The 17,684-nt window shown below is 58.5% G+C and overlaps 1 long non-coding RNA gene across 3 annotated transcripts; it reads left to right on the top strand.

The window, feature by feature from the left end:
• Positions 1–9,365: 9,365 nt before the first annotated feature.
• LOC132593473 (uncharacterized) lies at positions 9,366–12,603 on the top strand. Of its 3 annotated transcripts, none has more exons than XR_009559021.1 (4): positions 9,366–9,986; positions 10,096–10,753; positions 10,925–11,120; positions 11,907–12,603. It is a non-coding gene; the product is annotated as an uncharacterized lncRNA (long non-coding RNA). The 3 variants fall into 3 exon arrangements; XR_009559022.1 differs by having other exon boundaries at positions 9,368–9,452; positions 9,896–10,753; XR_009559020.1 differs by having other exon boundaries at positions 9,366–10,753.
• Positions 12,604–17,684: the final 5,081 nt, after the last annotated feature.

Raw genomic sequence — 17,684 nt, 5'->3', positions numbered from 1 at the left:
ATCCTCTCTGCTGGATGGGGATGTTCTGCTGGGAGGGCAGTTTGGAGGTCTGGGACCAGGCCTCTCCGGCCCTGCCCCACGGAGGTGGGCCTGTTCTAGGAAGTTCTGGGGTCACAGGAGTCTCTGAGGGGCCCACCCCCCCTTTTGTTCCCTCCTTGGCATAAGGTCCCCAGGAGGGGAAGGGCACTGCCTCGCTGTGTGCCCAGACCTGTGCGGGGATCTAGGGCACGGCTGTGGAGCACACAGATGCCTAAGGGCATGACCCTGGCAGATGGCACAGTCGGTGCAAAGGCCTTGGGGTGGGCATGGGCTGGCAGCCTGCAGGGCTGGGGCAGGGGCACTGAGGCAAGAGAGGGGGCAACAGAGGCCTGGCCATGTCAGTTCAGACTGAGGACCCTGGGCTTTATCCCAAGTGTTTCGAGAAAACTTTGGAGGATTGCGAGTGGGAAACATGGGACCCATCCACTCTCCTCACCTGGTCAGGATGGGTTTTCAGAAGCACAGAACTCACTCTGTGCCCCTGCACCTGTCCCAGCCCGGCCCAGCCTTGCACTCACTCCCACTCTCTCCTATAGCTGCATGTCTCACCTCCAGGGAGCTGCCTCGTGCTGCAATGGTTGGATAGGAACCTGGCAGTAGCAAGGGGCCGAAAGCCAGCTTGACCAGCTTAAAGAGAAGAGGGAATTTGTTGCCTCTTCGAGCTGAACTGTCTGGGATAGATCGCTAACTTCAGGCCTGGCTCGATCCAGGGTTCAAATGTCATCCCCAGGACCCACGTCTGGGCTCTGATTTTCCTGCGACGGGAACTGTCTGAGGATTCCCACTTCCACCCAAGATAAAGCAACAGGACTAGATTTATCTTCCCATCTGCAACAACTATTTTAAAGAAAACAGACAAAATATAAGAAAGAATGATTTTTAAGGTGCTGGACATCAGGCAGTGAAGGACAGACATTTCTGAAAGATGGGGGAGAAATGAGGTGACCTGCCATTGGGAGACTTTTCATACCATGAGGCAGAAAGGAAGAAGCCGGACGTAACCTGGCAAACTACCTGAGAAAGAGCCAAGAATCTGGGCATATCAAATGGGAATTTGCAGGACGGTGCACCCAAAAGGAGAGAGAGTAAGGACTCTGAACTGAGTGCTGCATGAAGGTAGGGAAATTATCCATGCCCTGGGAAAGAATCATCCCAGGATAAGAGGACAACGTCCCATGCTTGTACAGGGTGGGAAAATGTCTTTTCCTACCAGCAGACTCATGTTGGAAGAACTCGTCATTCACAGGACCTTGGGAAGAATATTCAGGTAGGTCTTGCCTTGTAGCGGGGAATAATTAGCACTAAGTTGAGAGCTGCACAAAACCAACAATAAAACAAGACTGGGAAGGATCAGTTTCCCAATAACTTAACTGCATCCCCAAAACATGGCTCAGGTATTGATATATTTACAGGATTACAAAAACATCCAGCAAACAGCAAGGCAAAATTCACAATGTCTGGCATCTAATCAAAGATTATCAGGCATTAAAAGAAGCAGAACAACATGGCCCACAATGAGAATTAATTAAAACTGACCCAGCACTGACACAGATGTTAGAGTGAACAGACAAGGGCATTTAATCAGTTATCATAACTACTTTATGTGTTTGAAAAGACATGGAAGATATGAAAAAAAAAGGCCCGAATTGAACTTTTGGAGTTGAAAACAGCAATGACTCAGATAAAAAAAGACACTAGATGGTATTAATAGCAGATTAGACATGGTAGAAGAAAAGATTGATAAACTGGAAGGCATAGTAAGAGAAATTATGCAGAATGAACATAGAAAGGACAAAAAATGTTCTTTAATGAAGAAGATCTTCAGCTGTGTCTGAAAGACAACTTCCGGTGGCCTAATATTTGTGTAGTTGGAGTTGCTGAAGGAAAATGGGGAAACAAATATATTTGCAGAACTTCGGCTGAAAATTTACCAAATTTGATGAAAACGATAAACTCATAGATAAAAGCTCAACATACTCCAAGTCTAAGAAACATGAAGAAAACTACAACAAACACATCAATCAAATTGCTCAAAAGCTCATTAAGCTCTGTGATAAAATCTTAAAAGCAGAGAAAAAAAGACGTGTACAGAGGAATAAAGATAAGCGTGACAGCAGATATCTCATGGAAATAATAAAGCAAGAAGACAGTGGAGCAATGTCTTTACAGGACCTAAAACGCCATCAATCTAGAATTCTATACCCGGCAAAAATTCTTTCAAAACTGGAGGTGAAATAAAGATGTTTTTCAGACAAACAAAAGCTGCAAGAACTCACCCCCAGCAGACCTGTACTACCAGGAGTGTTAAAGGAAGTCCTTCCAGCAGAAGGAAAATAACAACAGACCAACGTGAGTCCACACGAGGGATGAAAAGCACTGGATACAGTAACTACACCCCTTCCGATATCTCACATCCTGACGCCGTAAGCTCCGAAGACAAGAGAAACCTTTCTGATGCTCAGTTTCTACGTCTGTAGAATGACCATAATTATACCTGCTGCCAAAGATGGCTGATACCCACACAGTGGAATATAATTCAGCCACAGAAGGAGTGAAGCTCTGACACCTGCTACAACGTGGGCAAACCTCGAGGGCGTGATGCCGAGTGACATAAGCCCGACACAAAAGGACACATAGTATATGATTCCATTTGTGAGAAATGTCCAGGAGAGGCAAATCCGTAGAGAATTGGTGGTTGGCGGACACTGGGGGAGGGGGGCTAGGGAGCGACTGTTAATGGATTTGGGGTCTCCTTCGGGGACAATAAAAAGGTTTGTGTATTAGATACAGGTGGTGTTTGTACAACATTGTAAACTTACTAAATACCACTGAATTGTTCACTTTAAAATGGTCAGTGACTAATTTTATGTTGTATGAACTTTCCCTCTGTTTTAAAAAATGGGTGGGAGGATTAAACCAAATGAGGTGACATTTGTAAAGACCAGCGCCAGCCCAGGCAGCAGCTGGGGACACCGCCTACAGTGGCTGTTCACACTACCATCCCCCAAATTACTTTCTTCCAGGTACCCCATGTCTCTGTTCATGTTCCCACAATAATCCCATCAGTGGGTATTATTTTCTCCCCCATTTCCCAGATGAGAAACGAAGCTCAGAGAGGGCGAGTGGCTTGCCCAGGATCACACAGTGAGGCTGGGACCCAAGCCAGGGTTTCCGATTCTGGTTCAGCTCTTTCTGTGTGCCGTCCACGAGGTAACGCATCTGCACTTTAAGGGCTTTCAGTGTGTGAACAAATCCCCACGACCACAGTAGGACTCAGGCAAGACCAGCGAGTGTGGCCTGTCGCCGCCGAGGGCTGGGGCAACACTGGGGCAGGCGATTCAGCAGGGAGGCTGCTCTGGAAGGTGTGGGCCTGACTGAGGGAGGAAGCACGCTGGAGCCCTGCTGGGCTGGGCCAGCGCTGGTGAGAGCTGGAGGGAGGGCCGTGGCCTCCAGAGCAGGATGGGCCCCCCTCCTGGGCCCAGAGCAGGCATAGAAGGTTGGGGCCTGGGCCTGAGTCCGGAGCTCACCTGGCCCCCTGCACTGGTCTCTCGGCCTCCCCTTGGGTCCCCCACCCATCCTCCTTACAGAGGGTCTTTTAAAAATGCCAACCAGACAGCATCATTCAATGCCCCCTTAATCCTCCTCAAGGGCCCCCACGACTCCCAGAGCAAGACCCCAGACCTAGCCCCACCTCCCGACATCACCCACCTCCCAACATCACCCACCTCCTGACATCACCCACCTCCCCGCCCACTACCTGCAGCTCCAGGGCCTTCTGCCTTCCCCCTGCCTCAGGGACCTTGCATTTGCTGTTCCAGCCACCAGGAATGCTTTTCCCTCTTCTCCCCCGCCACTTGCCTCTGCCCCCTCCTTCAGGCCCCGGCTCGAGTATGCGGGGAGCGCCCCAGCCCCGGCCTGGTTCCACCTCCCCCATAAAGACCCTTACAGCACCTTCCCCTCCCTCCAGGTGCCCTGAGAAGTCAGTGAGGATGCAAGAGTCAGGTCCCGTCTGGTCACTGCTGTGCCCACCACAGCCCAGTGCAGAGCCTGGTGTGCGGAGGGCAACCAGGGGTCAGGCATAGAGGATGTGAGTGGCCAGCACTGGGGCAGCAGGTGGCCGTTCACTCCCAGCAGCAGACATCAGGCGAGGACTCTGCCTTCCCCTCTGGGGGCCCAGCGCTCCCACTGACATTCCTCTGCTGCCAGGAGCTTCCTCCACGGAGGACCAAACCTGCCGGTGGGCGGCGGGATCCGGGGACAGGGAGCAGATGGGCTGTCCTGCCTGGGCTGTGCCCAACTCCGGGGGTGCTGCTGATCCAGTGGGGAGACCTGACTCCACTGCAGGCTGCTTGGTCCCTCTGGTCTCAGCTTCTCTGTCTGTACAATGGGCACATTTATGGACCTTGCGGGGCTGTGCAGATTCAGAGACCTGTGGTTGGGCACCTGCTTTGTAAACTATAAAGGACTGTGCGTGCGGGTGGTACCAGTGATGGGCCAGAGCCCCTACCCCCCGGCCCACCGCCACTGGGGACTGGACCCCCTTGCTGGGCCAGTGCACTGAGCCCTCCCTGCACCCCGGCTGCCAGGCTCCCTGGGGGTGGGGGGTGGGGGGGAGGAGGCCAGGGGTTGGGAGGTCCAGGGTGTGCACGGGGCGACCTGCCCCAGCAGGGCTGGCGGGTGGCTGCAGGGCGCGCAGCTGTTTGCTGGGCCTCGTCATGAACCAAACACGGTGACTGTGTAACGATTGAACCACACTAATGAATATTGGGCCAGATATTTTCCAGGCCTCTTCCGACTGATTACTTGGAGAGCTGAGTAAGTCTCCCAATTACCCAGGCAATTAGGCGACTAATTAAACACTTACCCTCCGCGTCATAGACAGGAGCAAGCGGGTGGGAGCCAGAGCGGCTCCGGTGCGTGAGGAACGCCCGCTGGCGGGGTCTCCGCCACACACATGCCCCAGGACCTCGGCCATCCGTGGGCAGGCCGGCTGGGGGTCAGAAGAGCAGGGGACTGGTCCAGACACGCCAAAGGGTCTGTCCAGATCTCCTCGGGGGCAGAGCAGGCCTCTCAGCCCCTGTCGCTTGCCCCCTGCTCCAGGAAGCCCTCTGGCCTTCCCTGGCCCAAAGGACGTCTGCTCACTGACCGTGAGTCCTTGTCCGGCCCCCTGGCCCTGCCCTTGGCCCTGGGGTGCCTCTCCTCTCCCCCAGCCCACCCTTTGCTACTCTGCAGAGGCTGTTTTGATCTGCTCAGAGGAGCAAAGCTAACAGGCCTCCCAGCCTCTGACCTCCGCACCCGGCTCCCAGCGAGAGTGATTTTTCTGGGAAATCTATCCAACCACGTCAGCTATGGTGGTTTTAAAACATGCCCTCAAGTTAAAACATGCCCCCATTGTTTTCCTGTTGCTCAAGGCGGGGGTTCTGTACCCACTGCCCTTGAACCTGGGCTGGCTCCTGAGAGCTTCGAGCCGTGAGGGATGGCCGCAGGGGGGCTTGCACCTCCCAAGCCCGGGTTGGATGAGGCAGGCAGCTCCTGCCCTGCTTCTAGAATGCTCTGCCTGAGGCTGCACATACACACGTGTACAGACACATGCACACATGCATGTGCGCACACTCACACATCTACGCACGCACACGCGTATCCACCTCCAGACAGGCCTGGTCCCATGCTCCGTGGGACCCTTGGTCCAGCTTGTTCACAGGCCCGTCTCTCCTGCTGGGAGGCACTTGGCAGACGTGGCCGGCGTGCACAGGTGTGGCCGTCGTGTGCAGTCAGCCGCATTTAAGTCCAGGAGGCTATCCTGGATCATCTGGTGGGCCAAATCTCATCAGTTAAAGGCTTTAGCGCAGAACCGAGGTTTCCTGAGGAAGAAGAAATTTCACCCCTGGACGGCAGCTTCAGCCTGTGCCCGAGAGTTCCAGCTGCCCTCCCAGAGGCCTGCCCTACAGGCTGCCGACTTGTCTGCCGGCACCCACCTCATCGGCCGACCTTGCAACATCCATCCATCCATCTATCTATCTACCATCCATCTATCCATCCATCCATCTATCTATCTACCATCCATCTATCCATCCATCCATCCATCTATCTATCTACCTACCCATGTACCTACCTATGTTATATACAGGTTAACCTACACTTTCTCTGGTGGACTCTGACTCATACAAGTGCCTTCTGTTCTCTCTTCATTTAACAGCTGTTTATTGAGCACCTACTGAATGCCAGGATCCATGCTAAGGACTAGAGCCTACGGTCTGTGGGGAGGAGCAGGGAGTTGTAGAGACAGACGTTTGCTAAATAACGATATTTATATATGAGGCAGAACTGCAGACTGACCCTGCGCTCTGAGGGAGGAGCCTGGGGGCCTAGAGAAAAGGTGAGGAAAGGGATGGGTCAGGGCAGAGAGATCAGGGAGGGCTTCCCTGAGGTGGTGACCTTGGGCTGGGCCCCAAAGAAGAGTGGGTGTGAACTAAGAGAAGAGACAGAGGTAGACACATGTGCAAAGTCCCTGTGGCAGGAGGGAGGGTGGGGTCGAGGGCCTGGAGGAGGGCAGGGCCCCCAGGGCAGAGAGGGGATGCTGGTACATCAGCGTCAGGGGCAAAGGTCAGGGTCAGGCCTTACCCTCTGGGCCTTAAGTGGCCGCCGATGACTCAGGTGACTGGGAGCGCTTTCCAAGGATGGCCGCGACAGTATCTCCCATCCTACACGCTCTTCTAGAAGTTTCCTCTCCCCTAGCAAGAGAAGGGGTCTGCTTTCCCTACCCTGGAAGGTGGGCCAGGCTTAGCACCTCGCTCCCAGGAAACAGTGCATGGCAGAAGGGCAGCTCTGTGGTGTCCAGATTGAGTGGAGAAAGGGTTGCAGCTTCCACCCGCCCCTCTCCAGCCCCAGCCCTGGCTCCCAGCCTCCGTGCTGTGGGGAGGCCCAGGCCACGGGGGAGGCTGTCAGTCTCACTGACCATGAGATGGGAGCCGGCAAGTGTGTCTAGCTGGCGAGACCCCAGGTAGAGAAGAGAGCCGCCGATCGGGCGACGGTGCAGATTTGTAAGCAAAGCAACGTGGTTTTGAGCCACTAGGTTCTGGTGTGGCTTGTCGCAGAGTGTTCTCGGCGCAGGGGCCGTGAGCCTCTCCATGAGCCCTCCCACTCCAGAAAAGGAAGGAAGTGGCATCCAGGTAAGTTACAGACTTGCCCGAAAGCACAGCCTGCAGGGGCTGTGTCTGGACTCGAGCCCAGGCCTGCCCGTCCAGCCTCACAGCTGCACCTGTCCCACTGCCTGAGGACGGCACCTAGGGAACATCAAGGGGGTGAGGGTGTGATTTCATCCGTCGGGACAGGCAGAGGGAGGGTTCGGGAGCAGGGGGCGGCCCCCTAAGTGCCGGGCAGGCCCTCGGGCCCTGGACTGGGGGCAGCACCTACCGCAGGCCAGCTGGGGAGCCTCTCTGGGCCCGCGCTCCAGCCTCACATCCTCAGGGCGTTGTCCCTACCTGAATCCCAGCGTCATCTGGAAAAGCCAGGCAGTGGGGGCGCAGCCTGGGGCTCTGGGTGGGGATGCACGTTCCCCATCCCCCAGCCTCCTCTCCCTGGTTTACAATCCAGAGGCTGAAAGGCCCGGGAGGCTGGGCTGAGCCCCAGGCCCAGCCAGAGGTGCTGGCCATCCCCGGGAGAGCTCGGACTCCACAACCCCAGGATGCCGCGGGGCGAACGGGGGAGGAGAGAGAAGAGGCAGGACTGGGACCAACAGCCGGAAGCCTGACAGCTTGAACAAAGCCCCACAAGCGGGGTGACTGGAAGCGACAGAAACATATTCTCTCCTGCACGTCCCGGAGGCTGAACGAGGCTTGGGTGGTGGCGAGGCCTCCTGGGGAGCCACGGGACAGAGGGCTGGTCGAGCAGGGACTCACTGCAGCCACTGCCTCCAGGAAGAATGCCGGGCTTTCCTCCATGCCACCCTGATCCCTCAACCCCCTTCCGTCTCCATTCTGCCCAAGGGAGGGAGAGAGGGAGGAAGACGCACGCTGGTGCGAAAGGAGCGCGTGGGTGAGTGAAGGGGTGGCTGAGGCCGGCAGGCCAGCAGGCGGGGCTCCTCCGAGAGCTGGAGCTCCGACAAATCCAGGTGACCCGGGAGTCACTTCTCTACGTTGAGCTCAGTTTCCTCATCTCTACAATGGGCGACATCGTCCCCACCTCAAGGGGTCCGTGCAAGTCGGGGACATGATCCCCAAGGGCCTTAGCAGGGCTTGGTGCCCATGTGGCCCCTGCTGAGGACGGGGGTCCTGCCATCCCGGGAGCCGAGGTCCAAGGCGGAAGGGAGGCAAGTGAGCCTGGCGCCGGGCCATCCGCTGCGGTGGGCACGGCTCCTGGGACAGCTATCCGGGACGAGGGCTGAGGCTCTACCTTCATTTCTGGGTTGTCGTCTTCCTGCCCCTCTGGGACCCGGTAGCGAGCATCTGGGGGCCCTGGTCAGGGCTGTTCACTGGCCGGGCAGCCAGGATGCCCTGGGACGCGCCCCCCCCCCCGATCCATGGGCACCCATGGCCCGGGGACCCATCCAGCCCAGCGCTGGGGGCCAGCAGGGGACGCCAGGCCAGACAAAGGCTCTGTGTCAGCCCAGCAGTGGCCAGGAGTTTAAGAAAACAGGGGCCTTCCGTCCACGGGCGAGTGCGTCCGGCGGGGCAAGCCCGGAGCTAATTAAATCCCGCAGCCGAGGCCACAGAGGCCGATTGTACGGCGAGAGGATGTTAATGTGCATTTTAAATATTTATTGTAACTGAGGTAGGTTATGAAAACAGACATTCCTCCTTTCAACACTCCGTGCGTCAGATTTAGGGCTTGTCTGGCGCTGAGTGATTTCGCAGCAGCCGGCGAGGCCGGGAGCCCATCCATCACACCCCACGAGAGGCCGGCGGATGCTGAAAGATTAGCGGGCTGACGGATGGGCTGCGGCCGAGGGCGCGGGGCAGCGGCACACCTGTCTGGGCTGGTGGCCGCCCGGGTGCCCCGGTGACAGCAGCAAGGCTCTGCCACCACCTTCCTGGGTCCCCCACACCCAGGAGGGGGACCAGGCACCCTGCTCCCCTCTGGCCTCAGTTTTCTCACCCAGAACATGGGAGCAGAGGAACCACCGGACACGTCTGTTGGAAGCAAAAGAAGACGGGCTTGTTTGGGGGTCCATCACGGCCGGCCTCACGCTGCCAACGTGACATCTCTGCAGGCAGAGCCATGGACAATGGGCTCTTTGACTGGTGCCGCCAGGGCATCCGGGGCGGGGCCTCCCTGGAGCCCAATCAGGCCTCAGCGAGTGGCTGGCCCTTCCTCCCTCTGGGTGGAGGTCCCAGCTCACCCAGAGAGAGGAGTGCGGAGGACCCTGGGCCCAGGCAGGCTGTGGGCTGTGAGGCAGGCATCTGGGGACTCTCGGGGTAGGAAGAGTGGGGACCAGGCAGCAGCAGCTGTGCCGGAGGCCTTGGAGAGTCCGTCCTGCCATCCTCAGGGCATCAATGCCCCCACCTGTGTTCACTGGGGTGGCGGCTGCCCGATGGGAGGGGTGGCTGGATTCTGGGGTGTTGGGGGCATTGGGATGAGGCGACGCCCTGGCTGAGCAGGCGATGAGTCTGCTGCAGAGTGAGCCGCCCAGCCGGGTCCTCCAGGTTCAGGTCATCCCACTAGAGAGGGTCTCTGGGGACAGGGACACGGTTCCCTGCCCCCACCGTGGCACTGTGCTCAGCTGAGCAGACCCCGAGGGGACATTTCTGAGGTCCATCGCGTCCACTCTGAGAGCCCTCCTGCCTCATGCAGAGCTGGCGTCCCCTCTCAGGCCTCTAGCTTTCACGCGCCCACTGGCGGGCGGATCACTATCTTCCAGGCCATCCCTCGCTTGCCCAGGTCCACGACAGCTCCCGGGGGCAGCAGGCGGGACCTCATTGCCATCTGGGCAGGACACCAAAGTCGACAAGGTAAGTGGCCATTTTCTTGCACCTACAGGTTTTACCCCAATTCTGTTCTCAGACTGCCCCCATCTTCCTTCCTTGTGCCAAGTAACCCCTCTCCTCCTTTACCCTCCAGGGCCAGGGTCCCGAGTCCCCTCACCACGTGCCTGCCTCTCCCTCCCTCCCTGTCCGCACTGTGGGACGGCTCCAGGCTGCCTCTGGGCTTGTGGGGTGGGCCCAGCACCTCTCGGGGGTCCCACTAACAAGCCCCTTCTCCCCACTGACATCCCTGCTGACGACCTTCCTCTGGGTGTTGCCTCTAGAAACCAGGCAGCCTCGGCTGGCAGCCCATAGGGGCAGGACGCCGGCACAGGGTCCCAGCACCGCTGTCCGCCTCGAGCTGGGGCGGGCACGGGCGCCGGTCTCCCAGACAGACACGCACGTGCCCGTCTTGCCAATTAGGGCCCGAGGCGCCATGAGATGGGCTTGTTAGCACAGCACAGGGGGGCCAGCACACGGTACGGCGGGTCGATGCGGGATGCGCCGCCCGCCTGCATGGACGGCCCCCCACCTCGAGGATCGATGGTCCCCCCACCATGGGGCTGAGGCGACAGCGGAGGCCCCCTGAGGCTCGCGCCCAGCGGTAGGCAGCCTCCCAGCCCGCAGGTCGGCCCTGGCAGACAAGACTGGACCACGTCCCCGATTTACAGACACAGAGACCGAGGCTCGGAGACTCTCCTTGGCTAACCAGCCTCCCTCAGTGAGGCCAGGGTGCACATCTGGGCTCAGCCGGGGTAAGAGCCTTGCCTACAGTGACGACGGGGTGGGGGCACGCTGCTGGCAGGAGTGGGTGGGGGAGGCCTCGGGTGCCCAGGACGCTGGAAGGCAGGACCCCAACCCCCTGGGCACCTTTGACGAGTCTGCCGGCCCCTCTGGGCCTCTCAGCCGCCCCTTGCTGTCCACAGCCTGGATCTGGGTGCCCAGGGCCCCCGTCCATCCTGGAGGCTTCGGAGCAGACATCCAGCTTGATGCAGAAGGGGTGGGAGGGAAGGGCAACGCCCTCCACCGCCTTTTACAGAGGGAAGAACTGAGGGCCGGACGGGGCCTTTAGCTGCCCAGTGTCACCGGCCAGTGAGCAGAGATGCTGAGACCAGAACCCAGGTGCGGGTGGAACCCAGGGAGGGTGGGGGCTGGATGAGGGGCAGGGAGGCCTCAGGGAGCCCACCTGGCAGCGGTCCAGCCTGGACCCCGCTCTGGCCCAGGTGGGAGAGGACGGCGGGGCAGGTGTGGGCTGGAGGGGCCCGGGCCAGCCTCCCAGGGGAGGAGCCATGCCCCCGCTGTGGGGGGCCCAACACAGACCCCAGCCCAGCCTCTGCATCCAGTGTCACTCCTGCAGACCCAGCAGGTGGCCATGGTGGCAGGCTGGGGCGCCCGGACCCGCCCCCTCGCCCGGCTCCTCCAAGGGACAACAGACAGACACACACGGGACGGGAGGGCCAACCACACCTCCCCCCGTCGTTCCCACAGCCTCCTGAGCTCTGGGTTTCTGTCTTTGCTCCAAAACCAATCAATTTCTCACCACCACTGCCTAACTGGCTTTCCTGATGTGGCGTCAGCATTAAAAATAAGCTGGTGTCCCCAGCAGGCCAGCCCCCGAGTCCTGGCCTGGTGTGCGGCTCCAGCCCCACGGTCCGGCCTCCCTGGCTCCGCGTGGCCCCGAGGGCCCCGGCGTGGCCGTGGGCAGCCCATCCCCTCCCCATTCCCGGGCAGAGGAACAGGGCAGCTAGAGCCCAGGACCAGCGCCCAAAGGGGCGCCGGGCCCACCCTCTGCCCAGAAGCCACACGGGACACGCCAGGCTCCCCGTAGGTGGCGGCGCCGTCTGATTTTCTTATTGTGGAAAATGCTCAGAACATAGCATTTATCCTCTTAACCATTTTCATGTCCAGTCCAGGGGCATCGGGTACATACACAGTGTGGTCACGCTGGACAGCCGCCACCATCGTCCGTCTCCAGAACTTTCCATTTTCCCAAACTGAGACTGTCTCCGTTCCGCACGGATGCCCCTGCCCCTCCCCCAGCCCCTCGCCCCACCCCCTACTTTCTGCCTCTGTGACCCCAGCTCCTCCAGGGACCCCATAGGAGTGGACTCCCAGTATCTGTCCTTCTGTGTCTGGCTTCTTTCACTGAGCATCACGTCCTCAAGGTCCATCCACATTGTAGCAGGTGTCAGAGTTTCCTCCCTTTCGAAGGCTGCGTGATATTCCATCGTGTGGATGGACCACGCTGTGTTCATCCGTCATCCATCGATGGACACTTGGGTGGCTTCCACCCTTTGGGCTGCTGTGAACGTGGGGGTACACGTATCTCTTTGTGTCCTGCTTCCGATGCTTTTGGGTGCAGACCCAGAAGTGGGATTGCTGGATCATACGGCAGTTCTGTTTTTCATTTTGGGGGGAAGCTCTGTACTGTTTTCCACCATGGTGGTACCAATTTGCACTCCCACCAACAGGGTGCAAGCATTCCAATTTCTCCACATCCTTGCCAGTGTTTGCTATTTTCTGTAGAAATATATATAATATTATTATATTAAAAAATATATACTTCATCCTAATAGGTGTGACGCGGCCCCATTTGATTTTTGAAATAAAATATTTCTTAGAAAAAAGGTTTTGGTGCTCCTGCTTTATTGAGGGTCTGCTTCACGGGCTCCCAGCCCATTTCTTCCCCTGGATATGACTTTGCAGCCCTCCTGGCATCAGTGGGGCCACCCGATCACGTCCAGCTTGGGGCCTTCCTGGGAGCTGCCCCCGCCCCCCAGCTGAGCGACACCAGGCGCTCACAGGGCCACGCGCTGTGGTGGGAGGGGCCTGAGGACCGCCAGGACCGGAGCCCCCGTCGACCCAGACAGAACTGCCACACGATCGAGAACTCACCCTTGGGGCTGCCCTGGTGGCGCAGTGGTTGAGAATCCGCCTGCCAGTACAGGGGACACAGGTTGGAGCCCTGGTTTGGGAAGATCCCACATGCTGCAGAGCAGCTAAGCCCGTGAGCCACAACTACTGAGCCTGCGAGCCACAACTACCGAGCCCGCGCGCCTAGAGCCCGTGCTCCGCAACAAGAGAAGCCACCGCAGTGAGAAGCCTGCGCACCACAATGAAGAGTAGCCCCCGCTTGCCGCAACTAGAGAAAGCCCGTGCGTAGCAACAAAGACCCAACGCAGCCAAAAATAAATACGTTTTTAAAATAATTAAAAAAAAAAAAACTCACCCTTTAATTCTGCTCAGCCGCTGAGATCTGGGCCACCCGGGGTAGGGCTGTGGGAGAGGTGCCCACCTGGCAGTGCCTGGATGGCCAGCGTGGTGCCCGGGGGCTCTCGCCTCCTGCCCCCCCGCCCTGCCCAGGTCTCCCCCTGCAGCCGAGCCCATGGGGGAGGCCAGAGCGGCGCGCGGGCGTGTGGGCCCCCGGGAGCGGCTTAGCCGCGATTCCCCGGGTCAGTGTATCAGTCCAGCCCCGGCCCGGCAGCCAGATGGTCGCTTCAGCAGGGAGAGGAAAACCTGACACACCATTTCAAACCGATTTCACGGCGGGCCTCCGGAGAGCCCCAGCAAGCTCCTGGCAATCCGATCTGCTGTGAATAAATACGACAAAATTGCCAATTACGGGAGGGAGGCTTCAATGACGGGCCGGCCAGGCTGGCCGTGGCCGTGCACTCAGGGCCTGGCACCCCTGGGGAGGCGGCCCAGTGGACGGAGAGCACCGGGCCCGGAGGAAGGGGAGCTGGGCCAGGGCCAGACGCCAGCCAGCAGGCACAGGGGTGAGGCGGCCGGGGGCCCCGCCGCCTACCGCCCTCCCCCTACACCCCAGCCCGGCTTTGGCCCTGCCTGCCCTCTGCCGCCTACAGGGGCTGCCAAGTGGGTCCTGGGCAGGGTGGTGGCTCTACTGGGGGGTGACGGCCCCATGCCCACCTGGCCCTCAGCTCAGCGGCCCCCTGCAGCCTGGCTCGGACGGCACCCTCCCGGCCGGCCGGCAGCTCCGAGGCCCAGGTCTCCAGTCCACAGAGGAGACCCACAGAGAGGTGGAGACCCGCCCCAGTCACCCAGCCGCGGGCGATGAGCAGAATTCAGAAGGCGCGTCCCCTCCCACTGCCCCATGGCCACCCAGCACACGGGACAACCGTGGCCCCTGCTCACCCCTGCTCACCCCACCTCAGCAGCTCCGTGATGGGCCAGCCAGACAGCCTGTGTCTGAACTTGCATCTGCCACGCGGCCCAAGGCCCCCCCTGCCATGTTGAGGTTTGCACCCCTGATGTATCCTAATCAGGTACGTAAGGTGACAGACGTGGAGACCACTGCCTTGAAAGAAGAGTTCATCACTCACAGTTCCCCGGGGTGGGGCAGGCCATGCAGGGCCACACGGGGCCGCAGCGGGTCAGTCCAGAGGCAGAAGGAACCTGGGGGCGGCAGGGCCCAGAGCCTTTATTGCAGTTTTCAGGGGATGGAAAGGGTGAGGCGGGGTCAGCTGTGCACTGGCTTATGGTTGGATGGATTGAAGAACTGGGGCAGGCTCTGGGCTATAGGGGGGTCTCCAGCTGTCTGCTTCCTGGCCCTGGGTGACTGAGGGCGGGGAAATATTGCCCTGGGAGCGTGGGAGCCTGAGAGAGGAGGGGTGGGCTCTGTGTTGGCTGGTTCCATACGATAGGCGCGCTCACGGGAGTATCTGTTACCTCTCAGACCAGCTAACCCTGGGGCAAGGGGCACTTTCTTCCTGGCCAGCAGGGCCCCTGAGACGTCAAAGCGTCGTAAAATACAGAAAATAAAAACCATGGCGGATACGCCTGCCCCTCCGCAGCGCTCAACCTCCATCTGCAAAACAGGAACGCGAGCAGGTTGACGCCCCCCCGCTCAGCCCCAGGCATCTGCACCCCAGGGCTGTTGGTCCCCTCACTGCTGGCCTGGCATCAACCCGCCAGGCAGGGGCCGTATCCGGGCCCCCCCCAACAATGTGGATCAGCTCTGCCCATCATGTTTCCCCTCCCTCTGCTGGAGGGGGAGGGGCTAGACTCCCTCTGCCTAGACCTCAGTCCTAGCCCCTTACACCCAGCCTCCTTCGGGCCTTTGTCCAGCCCAGACCCAGGAATCACGTGGACTTAGTATCAGCCCTTCCCTTCACGGGCTGAAAGACCAAATAGGCAGGCTAGTACCGACCTCCAAATACTTTATCTGAAAGGCTCAGCACAGTGCCTGGTACATGAAGAGCACTGAGCGAACGATGGCCACTGCCGGCACCATCACCTTCGTCGCCAGGACCATCAGTGCCTTTATCACCGGCAGCGCCATCATCGTCTCCACCACCTTTCCGGTTTTCTTTCCCGTGTCGTCCTCTCTCCCTGCTTTCTGAGCTCCCTGAGGCCTGTAGGACAACTTCTTATTGTTGTGTTTCTGGCACAGGGCCTGGGGCCAGGTGGGAAAGCCCAGACTCTGAACTCGGGTTGACCTGGGTCTGAACCCTGAGGCAGGCCCTGGACAGTGGTGTAAGTTGTACACTGCACAATCCTAGGAGAGCCATTTCTGGGGCGCTCACCCACTTACCAGCTTCATGACTCTGGGCAGGTTACTTGAGGCCTTCAAGCCTCCAGTTCCTCCTCTGACAAACAGGCTTGTTCTTCACGGCCGTTTCTGAGACATGAATGAGTTGGTGCAGGTGACGCCTGGGCAGAGTGCGTGCAGAACGACCTCCGGTTGATTCCCCTCTTCCCCCAGAGTGCACCTCGCAGGCCTCTGACCACCCTGTTCTCCTTGTACACGTCCCTCCATAACAGCACAGTGCCCTGCGTCCCCCCGTCCCCAGGGCACCCAGCGCTTCCTTCAGGGTAGCCTGTGATGCCTGCCGAGAGGCCAGTCCCCCCTCAGGACCCTGTGGGCACACCTGCTCCTCCACCCGGATGGCCCTTCTGAGGGCAGGAAGGGTGTCCCTGTGCCAATGATCCCACAAGGGGTGGCACCCCCACTCCGCCCCCCCCAACCTCCTCCCATCACAGGACCAGAGCAAGCCTCTTCATAGGAGAACTTTTTTTTTTTTGCGGTACGCGGGCCTCCCACTGTCGTGGCCTCTCCCGTTGCGGAGCACAGGCTCCGGACGCGCAGGCTCAGCGGCCATGGCTCACGGGCCCAGCCGCTCCGCGGCACGTGGGATCCTCCCGGACCGGGGCACGAACCCGCGTCCCCTGCATCGGCAGCGGACTCTCGACCACTGCGCCACCAGGGAAGCCCAGGAGAACATTTTGAATAATCCAGAAAAGCACAAAGAGAAAACAAAACTTACCACAATCCTGACATCCTGCAATAACTCTGTTTATTAAGTACAGGCACACGTCGGAGATGTCACGGGTTTGGCTCCAGACCACCGCAAAGAAGAGAGTATCGTGGTAAAGCCACTCACACCAACTTCTCGGTTTCCCAGTGCAGATAAAAGCTGTGTTTGCCCTACACTGTAGTCTATTAAGTATGCGATAGCCTTATGTCTAAAAAACAACGGACCTACCTTAAAGAAAAATACATTATCACTAAAAAATGCTATAACCATCATCTGAGCCTTTAATGAGTTGTAATCTTTTGGCTGGCGGAGGGTTTGAAATATTTCAAGAATTACCAGAATGTGACACAGAGACATGAAGCGAGCAGACGCTCTTGGGAAAATGGTGCCGATAGACTTGGGTCCCCACAGACCTTCAGTCTGTGGAAAATGCAGTATCTGTGAAGCGCAGTAAAGCGAGGTGTGCCTGTATCTTAAATTACTAAAGCTATCATACTTTATAGAAAAGTCAGAAAACAGAAAAGAGCAGCTGCTCTCCGCCTCCGCAGCTCACCACACTGTCCTCTGCCGCTCCGTCCCCCCCAGGCTTTTTCCTGCTGCATGTGTTTCTTACATCGTTACACCCCTAATGTCCACACAGTTCTATCCGCTGCTCTCCCTTCCGCGTTACACTGCAGACGCGTCTGCATTTCACCGCTCAGCCTTTGTAATGATCACTTTTAATGACTGCCTAGTATTCCATCGACTCTGTGGACTATAATTTACTAAACTACTCCCTGATGGTTGGCCATTTCAGCTGCTTCCAATTTTTTTTTTTTTTTGGTCGTTAAAAATAATGTTACAGTGAATATCTTTGGGCCTAACGCTCTCCCCATATTTGGGGTAATTTCCTTGGAAGAGCCTCCCACACGTGGCATTACTGGTCAGAGATGTCGAGCGTTTCCACGGTGCTGAGCCCATGTTGCCAAAGGTCTTTCCAGGGCCGGCCCGGCTTCCAGCACCGGTGGCCAGGGGTCCCTGTCTCCCTGCGCCTCCGTGAACTGGGGATTCCCGGCTTCAAGGGCTTGTCTGGGTCGGACGCTGGAGTCCAACCCCACATGGGGCCCCATCAAACACCATCCAACTCACTTGAACTCTTCCTGTGTGCCTGGATCAAATGGTGAGACGGTTGCAGGCTTGGAGCTCATGGTGGAGCTGGGGAGGGGGGTAAGATCACGGCCCCCGGGATGTGCTGGGAGGGGGCAGAGTGTCTGTGCACCCACAGCTCCCAGCTTTATACCTCCCACCCCCCGTTCCCCGTGATACCTCATCCCTTCCTTCGTGTTTAATTCACAGAGTTCTTTTCCTGTTGGCTTGCTCTTCTCGCCATTGGTGTATGAACTCCATGAGGTCAGGGGCTTTGTCTCTTTTG

Source organism: Globicephala melas, chromosome 15, assembly GCF_963455315.2.
Source record: "Globicephala melas chromosome 15, mGloMel1.2, whole genome shotgun sequence".
NCBI classification, from domain to species: Eukaryota; Metazoa; Chordata; class Mammalia; order Artiodactyla; family Delphinidae; genus Globicephala; species Globicephala melas.
This window is presented reverse-complemented; position numbering and strand designations above follow the sequence as displayed.